We start from the raw sequence: 6,852 nt of genomic DNA on the forward strand, positions 1-6,852 counted from the left end.
CTCACATGCATACTTCTTATCTGCATTAAGATCATGACATTCTGAGCTCCAAATTGATACAATGCCAAATAAAAAGCTATCCTGTGAGCCATAATGGTTCTCCAGAAGTCACGGCATTCAACATAGTCAATAATATAAATTTTTAAATGTGTAAATGCATATTAAAATGAGAGATCTGATTTGCTTCAATAGTTCTGGCCTATTAGACACATAAAATGGTGTTTTAAAAGCCTGCTTGCATCTAGTTTGCATTTTACCTGAAAATGGGAGTAATGAGCATGATGAATTTTCTAAAACCTTCCATATCCTGTTTTGAAATTTCCCCCACGTGACAGTTCCAAGATAGAATCAATTTCTCTGTCTTCTTTTGTTTTTATTTTCTTCTTCCCCAATTTCTCAGTTGTTTTATTGACAATGCTTTAAAATTAAATAGTGTTTAAAGTTAACATTATTCTCTTAGAATTGTAAATAGCTTCTTCAGACTCTTTCAAGACAGTCATTTTTAACTGGAAACAGTCCCTGACAGTCCATGTCAGGTTTATTCATGGATCATCCTTTGGAACTACAACGCAAGATCGTCTTTAAAATGTTTACTCAGAAATGACTATAAGTCGTTTTGGTAAACAAGTTAATACAAATGGAAGGCTGAAATAATCAAATTTTTAAAAACTTTCACGGATCAGTGTTTCAGAACAAGCTGTAACCTCTGCCTTCAGCTGAGATGCAGACACTGTGCTGAGGACTAGGGATGAGGGATCACTGCAAGGGCCTAAAGTTGATTGCATTCTAATGGGCAAACCAAAAACAATTATAGCGTCATATATTAAATGCTGTGTGGTATAAATTCAGAGGATGTATTTTTCCTAGAAATTGGTAGGATCGAGAATGTCCTTGTATATATTTTTTTACTTCCCAGGCAGAGGCTAAGACCTCTTACTCAGTGATGAGGTTTCCTTGCAAATCAAAAGGGATAATGAAGTTCTAACTCTAAATGTTAATAGATAAGAAGTTAAATCCCACCTTCCACACTTGCTGTATGATCTAAAGCACAATAATAAACATCTCTTAACTTCATGTTTTTCTGTTGTGAAAATAGAGCAAAAATCATACCTACCTCATAGACGTGTTATGAGTTTAAAGCGAGAGAGTGCGTGGAAGTAGGTTAATGCAGTACGTGGCACATGGCAAGTGCTTGTGAAATGCTATCTGGCATTACTGTTATTGCTATTCACTGAGCCTATGTGCTTAACGACTTTACCTGCATGCCTTCTAAAGTCAGGGCTGTTTGTTTGTTTGTTTTTTTGTGATGGAATCTAGCTCTGTCGTCCAGGCTGGGGTGCAGTGAGTGGTGCGATCTCGATCTCGGCTCACTGCAGCCTCTGCCTCCTGGGTTCAAGCGATTCTCCTGCCTCAGCCTCCTGAGTAGCTGGGGATTACAGGTGCCCACCACCACTCCCAGCTAATTTTTGTATTTTTAAAAAATTAGTAGAGACGGAGTTTCACTGTGTTGGCCAGGCTGGTCTCGAACTCCTGACCTCATGATCCGCCTGCCTCGGCCTCCCAAAGTGCTGAGATTACAAGCGTGAGCCACCACGTCCGGCCAAAGTCAAGTTTTGACCGAGGCAGTGAGTTTCTTTTCATGAAGAAATGTGCTTTCTTCTCCCAGTTTGAGCACTGTGCAGTCCAAGGGCTTGTGTCAAATTCTCATCCATGGGGCTTCATCCCACTATCTATTGGGAGCTGGTAAATGTGTCCCTTAAGCTCTATCTTTAATTTGTAAAATTAAATTGCAGATTATGGGGATGGTGAATTCAATCCTAGGAATTCACATGTTTGTTTACATGTGAAAGTGGAAGTTTTGTTCCATTTATTGAATGTGATGTGACCTAAGCCGCATCATATGATGCTTTGAAGATCCGTGCTCTGTTTTACCCTGGAGCTGTGATTCTTTTATTTTTTCTATGTGAATGAGTACATTGTGCTGTTTTCCTAGGCGCCAATCAGTACATACTTGACTGGTCTCCGGCAAACTGCCGGGGTTATAAGGCGGAGTCCTCTGATCTCTGCATTGACCCAGGCTTCAGGCATCAGTCCTGTGTTGGCAGCCCCTCAGCTGACCTGTCTTTTTGCAATGCTAATGCCAAGCTTTCCCATCTCTTCTCCTACTCCTATGTAGAATATACTTCCTTCCTTTAACTTCTTCATTACATGCACACACCCCACATGTACACACTCAACTCTCCTCATCAAAACTTATTAGAGACATTCATTCAATAAATACGTTTCAAGTATCTCCTGTGTGCCAGGCACTGTGCTAAGAATTGGGAATATAAATTAAACAAGACAGACCTTGACCTTGAATGTACTAGACAGTAGGAAGTAGACAGCAGACAAATATGTGAATAGGTAACTAAAACATTTTCAGACTATGATTAGTGCTTTCAGGGAAATAAACGGGGCGGTGGGCCAGAAAGTAACCGGGGAATTTACTCCAGTTGGAGTGAACTCAGAAATCTTCTCTAAAGAAAATACCCAAAGAATGAAGAGAAGCCAAGCAAGTGAAAGTTACAGGGAAGTACTTTTCAGGCAGGAGACACAAGCAAATGCAAAATCCTCAAAGTGGGAAAGAACTGAAAAATTTCAAGAACCCAAAACACCCAGTGAGGCCGGAGCTTAGTGAGGCTGTGCCTGTGTAAGGAGAAGGAGGGGCTAGAAAAGAAGGAGGGGCTAGAAAAGAAGGAGGGGCTAGAAAAGAAGGAGGGGCTAGAAAGGAGCCAAGACATGCAGGGCTTCGCAGGGTTAGGGAGTTGCTGTGGGAGAGGTTTGGATTGTGTTCTAAACAGGACTGAAAACCTATGCCGGTTTTTCAGCTACAGGGTGACCTCCTCCAATGTATGGTGTAAAAAACTTTAACAGTTGGGTAGAGAAAGGAATCTACCAAAACCAGACTTAGAGAAGGAAGGCCAGTTTGGAAGTTACAGAAGCTTTCCAGGCACTGGGGTGTGAAGGGAGAATGAGGCAGGAGTTGGCAAAGACTGAATGGAAAGGAACTCAATGACAGATTCCAGGAGGAGGCGGGTGAGGAGAATGAAAAAACTAAAGGAATTCCCGGTGACTGCAGGTTTCTGAACTGAGTAGATGAATCATTTATTAGATGGGAGAGAAACCAGTGTTGAGAATTTTGAAAGCAGATGGGTAAAGTTTGAAATGCCCATGAGCCATCCAAGTGGAGACATGAAGAAGGCACTACCCGACACGGTTCTGTGCATTCTACTTATCCACTATCCAGAGTGTCAATATTTATCACACTGAAAAACTCTTCAAAGTAACTGTCACCATTGGCCAGGTGACAATTTGATCCTTCTGGTGCATTGCATCGCTTTGGTGTATTGACTAAATGTGATTGTTACATGTTAAGAATGCATCTCACTATCAGTGTCAGTACACAAAATTCACTATCAAATGCTCAGCACAGAGCTCAGAAAATGAAGGTTTATCTGGAAGACTTCTGCAAAGGCCTGAAGGGATGGCAGTATCAAATTTATGTCAATGATGAGGTCTCGTGATCTAGAATCTGAAAAATGCAGAATGTACCTGCAAGAACACAGCCCCCTGGAGAAATGTGACATAGTAAATACCTACGGTATACATTGGTAAACACACTAACATGGTCTCCTCAGGTTCTAAAAATGTCACACAAAAGACATTTTTCCCAAAATACAGATCAACTGGTTGCTGCATGGGGAAAAGCATTTGGTGGGGAGGGAGGAGTAGGAAGGAAAATTCCACGATCACAAACTTGTTTCTTATAAGGGAAGAACACGCAAATCATGTTTATCAAAGAAAACTGAATAAAATGTTGCAGAACCATTCCTGTCAAATGAATATAAGATGCTAATTGGTGATGTATGTAGTCCCAGAGATGCTTGGCATGCAGAGAGTGAGTGAAGTACAACAAAGCATTTGTATGGGCCATCTGGAAGGGCATACCACACTCCTGCATGTGATGAGAAAGTGCAATTAAACAGAAACTTTGGAAACCAAGGCCTAAATATGCATGGCTCTGGGCGTTTACATCCTTTACCCAGGTCAAGATCCTTGCGAGAAACCCTTCTGTGCACCTAGAGACCATGGTGACTGAACGCAGTGGAACCCGGCTTGGTGAAGCTATTGCCAGCCCCTTAGTGAAGCTATTGCCAGTCCCTTTGCAATGTGGACATCTCAACAGCTTTAGCAAGCATGAAGATTGTGTTCCCAATGTACTTCGTATGTGAAACTTCAAGTTTTGCATTCACTCACACACACACACACACACAGACACATGCGTGCAAACATGAGCGAGTATTTCCCACAAACACCAAATATACAAAATGGAAATATTTGTTTTTGCTCTATGTCTGCATGAGAAAACTTTTAAAATGTTCACCAAAAGAGTAAAAATTATGAAATACATTTTTACTCATTTCAGCTTACAAACTGGATTTTCAAAACTCAAAATTTTGGAGGGTAATAAATCCTTGAGATAAAAGTATTTCTAAATTTTGTTCAAATAAATATCTCAGTCTGTAAGGAGAACTAGTCCATTTTTAAACAGTATCTGATGGCTTGAAAACAGGCCATAAAATTTGGTGATCCATTTTTAAGTGAATGATTTGGTTTCCAGTGAGGAAGCCACTGGCAGTCTGAATTGTTGAAAGAAGCATGAGGAGAGAGAGTAATTCAAGACCACAGAGACCCCCAGAATCAGGTCGTGTGGATGCTCAGCCATGTATTCTGCCCTTTAAGGCTCATGTTTTTTACCCCGAACTCTTGTCATTTATATCCTTGTTTGAAGAAAAGTTTCAAGATTGCTTTAGTCCACAGCTGGTTAAAAGACAAAGGAACCCAAAGCACAAATACAAACACCTGGGAAATTGCATTTTCCTGACCAATCTACCTCTTCTTAAATACACTTTGTTTGTCTGCCTATCTGAGTGTAAGCTCCAAGGCAAGAACTGTGTCTTTTTAATGTCTTTCACAGCACCGAACCTATTGTAAAAGCTGAGGCAATGATAAACAGTAATAATAATGTCATTCAAAGGGAATGCTGACTCAAATAGTGTGATTTTAACCCTGCTGGTTTAGATACTTGGAGTTGGGAAAAGATATGGCACTAGAAAAATTTATAAATATATAATCCGACTCTGCTTCTAAAATCTTCCAAAATCTGAGTCATTCTAATCTCTGTTTGGGTTGCATATTTTGAAAACTGAAATGGTAAAAGTAATATTTGCCAAACACACACACACACACGCACACACACAGAGAGACACAAAACCTGTACTAGAACAAAAACGTAATCACCAAACATTTTCTGAGCACCAACAATATTCATTAAAGAAATAAAAGAAAATAGGATACATTTCCTACTCTCTCAGACCTCATAATGTATAGGCAGATAATGAAAGAGTTAAGAGAGGGGAAAACAGGAGATTTTTTTTAATGCTTTTGTGAAAACCGTGCCCTGTAGATCATAATAAAATGTACTCGTTTGAAATGGATGGTCTATTCCTAAGAACATACCTGCATGGGTCAGCTCTTTGGAGGAAAAATGCAAGACTGATTATCTACACTCAGTCTGAATAGAGAGTGTGCTTGGAGCACCTTTCTGAGTTTTCAGAAGACATGTCATTAGTGCAAATATAAGAGAGGCTCTAGGCCGGGTGTGGTGGCTCACGCCTGTAATCCCAGCACTTTGGGAGGCCGAGGTGGGCGGATCACCTGAGGTCAGGAGATCAAGACCATCCTGGCCAACATTGTGAAACCCCGTCTCCACTAAAAATACAAAAAATTTGTCGGACATGGTAGCCCGTGCCTATAGTCCCAGCTACTCGGGAGGCTGAGGCAGGAGAATCCCTTGAACATGGGGGGCAGAGGTTGCAGTGAGCCAAGATCACGCCACTGCACTCCAGCCTGGGTGACAGAGTAAGACTCCGTCTCAAAAAAAAAAAAAAAAAAGAGGTTCTAGCCTAAAATACTTATCTTCCACCTATATATTTATCTGAATTGTTTATCACATTAGCTAGTTGCCATTCCCCCAGAGCAGAAACCTAAAAGAATGAGACAGGAGGGTGCATAGGTGTTGATAAGACCGATAGTGAAGAAATCTGGCAGGCTCAATGTGAAGAGTATATCACATTTTTGAGAAAGATACTGAAAAGAAGGAAGAAGATGCTTTAAGAATGGAATTTAGGAAGACATTGGGAGACCAGGCGAAAACTTGCCTACCATACAAATTATCCAGTTCTTAACCTGAATGTTACTTTGAGGAGGATTAGGCACAGCTCAATATTCTGAAAGTAAATTCATCTAGATTTTATATAATGAATTTCAATTTACCATTGCAACTTTCCTAACTGGAATTAGGGCTGTAATTACTCCTGGTGGTTCTTGTGACTCAGAAGATTCAAGAAAATTTGAAGCTGTAGGATCTTTGGAAGCCAAAAGATAGTATGTGTCACCGGAAACATTTTTACATTTTTAATGTTATGGACTGAATTTTGCCTCCCTCCCTTAATATATTAAAGTACTAATCCTTAATGTGATAGTATTTGAAGATGTGACCTGTAGACAAGTAATTAAGATTAAATGATGTCATAATGGTAGGATTCTAACTCCATATGACTAATGTCTTTATTAAAAGAGGAAGAGACCCTAGGGATGTGTACACAGAGAAAAGGCCATTTGATAACATAATGAAAAGGTGGCCATCTGCAAGCCAAGGAAAAGAGTCCTCACTAGAGACCAACCCTGCCAACACCTTGATCTTAGAATTCCAGCCTACAGAACGGCAAGAAATAAATAACTGTTGTT

At 40.3% G+C, this 6,852-nt stretch overlaps 1 long non-coding RNA gene across 1 annotated transcript in view; it reads right to left on the reverse strand.

Moving 5' to 3' along the window:
• LOC129458791 (uncharacterized) overlaps window positions 1–6,578 on the reverse strand; it is a 52,333-nt gene extending 45,755 nt beyond the window's left edge. Inside the window, exon 1 of the long non-coding RNA XR_008649735.2 lies at window positions 6,379–6,578. This is a non-coding gene — a long non-coding RNA (uncharacterized lncRNA). The remainder of the gene's footprint in view (window positions 1–6,378) is intronic.
• Window positions 6,579–6,852: the final 274 nt, after the last annotated feature.

Source organism: Symphalangus syndactylus, chromosome 1, assembly GCF_028878055.3.
Source record: "Symphalangus syndactylus isolate Jambi chromosome 1, NHGRI_mSymSyn1-v2.1_pri, whole genome shotgun sequence".
Taxonomy (NCBI): Eukaryota; Metazoa; Chordata; class Mammalia; order Primates; family Hylobatidae; genus Symphalangus; species Symphalangus syndactylus.